We start from the raw sequence: 2,299 nt of genomic DNA on the forward strand, positions 1-2,299 counted from the left end.
TCAGTGTATTTAACAAAACCCAAAGGACAACTGGCTTTAAAATCAACATAGAATTTTTCCAGATTATAATAATCATCATTATTATTTAAGTGTTCTTTTATGAACAGTTCACACCATTGATCATTAGTCGACAATATAATGAAATTTAGCTTTGTACAATGGTTTTTTGATAAGTGGATGTTTGTATTTTCGACAATTTTACATTCTGTTGCAGATGTCGTGTCATAGTAAGTGTTAATGGGATAAAAATTATCAGCCTGTTTGAGCAAATCAAGGTCTAGTGTTTCCCCAGGGTAAATGGGTCCCAGAGTATCTTGATGGCAGTTGTAGTCATTTTTTTGGCAAACGCACAGCTGCTTTCTACCGTGTAGAACTTTCCAATAGTGGAATTCATAAGTAAAAGAAATGAACAATGTATTGACATCTATTGGTTTGGTACTCTGAAATGCTGAATATGGGAGCCAACTACAATGAGATATTTTTAATAATGTGGTAAATGAACTATTTTCAAGGAAAATGTTTTCATCAAAATGTAATAGAATAATTCAGCAACACTTCATGATAAAACTCATTATCTAAGTTGCCACATTTGCTGTAAAACTGAAAGAAACACGGCAAATGAGGTTGCCTCATTGATAACCATTGTTGATCACAACCAACAAGAGTATATATATTGTTGAATCTGATCATCACCTCTGTGTCTTCCTCAATTGTGATAGTAAGAGTCTTATGTGCACACTTTCCGATATCATACAGGACCTCAGCTAACTTGTTGAATGCAATGGTAATTTGACCATGCAATCGCAAAGTGGCAGCTTTAAAGTTCATGGCAATTAAACCCACACCACTGTTACCAAAAAAAGTTACTTTATCCAGTCTCAAACTTGCCTTTGATGTACTGATTATGTATGTATCAATTTCATTTTCCCAGAATTTTGTGTTCTCTATGAAAATTTTACTTAAGTGTGAGCCATACAGTTCTGCAGACTCTAATTTGTCTGTGTCACTACTAAACATGATCAATTTCATGTGCCAGTTGCGATAAACATTATTATTTTTTAATGTGATGTTTGCTGCTACTGCGGACACATCAATAAGATAACTGTTCTTCAAAAAAATGTTCTTACTTAATTCACAGTCTGAAAAAGTGACTGAGACTGAGACAGCAATATTAGTAAAAATGTTGTATCCTTCTATAACAAGTAGTGATTTTGATGGAAGTGTATTTTGATCAAAAGTACAATTTGTAAATTGTAAACTGTGTATACATTGATTTGTATATTTTGAAATCATCATATGTACTAAAGTTAAGTTGTCATGTTGCAAAAACATTGTGTCTGATATTTCAATAATACAAACCAGGTTCGTGTTGTTTCGTATTGCTAGCAAAATTCTATAGTTATTTGTTGCCTTTCCTGTAAAATTATGTTTCTTTATTTCGAGATAATTATCACTTCTTAGTGTATTTTTGTACACTACTATTATACCATTACATGTGACCTCACTGATTAGACTGTACCCCATCACATTAATAGTTAATAGTCCATGATTAGTAGTGTTATCTCTTATGTCTAAATTGTGAAGATGAACTGAGCCACAGTGATTTATTGTTATGGCACGTTTTCTCATATAGGCATACTTCAAAGAAACTAAAAAAAATTTTTCAATTAAATTTGGTCCACAATCCTTGATCACCATATTCCTCATGATCAGACCAGTGATGTTGATCATTACTATACTAACTGATGAGGTACACTGAATGATGGTGTGGGTGTTGAGTTATCAGTTTTACTGCCAGTAAGAGAAATACTGTGAACATTTCTCACTACAAAATCACTGGATAAATGAAATGTACCTGATAGGAAGTGTAACTATGAATGTGAATCCAATTGCTTGTTAGTATAATATTGTAAAACATGACAGTGTTGGTAAGGACAGTTCTCACCATCATCTGGTTTCACATAGTAGACAGTTGCAGTTGCAACACAGAATGATATTATTGCAAGTAACTGTAGCACACATAGATACATGTGCTCATGCAGGAATTGCATTCTAACTGACTTCTATCAAATATCACAGTTTACCTGAAATTAGATAGAGCAGTAAACAACAGCTTTTTACTGCTGTATGCATACTGCTGTATGCATACTGCTGTATGCATAATATGTTACTGTAAAATTTTATAACAATGTAGCTACAGCACTTTTACTGTACGACTCTAGGCTTTATCTTTCTATTTCTTGACTGCTGCATGCATGGTAACTATTATACTATTTAACTACATATGTAACTGTTATGT

This window comes from Dysidea avara, chromosome 11, assembly GCF_963678975.1.
Source record: "Dysidea avara chromosome 11, odDysAvar1.4, whole genome shotgun sequence".
NCBI classification, from domain to species: Eukaryota; Metazoa; Porifera; class Demospongiae; order Dictyoceratida; family Dysideidae; genus Dysidea; species Dysidea avara.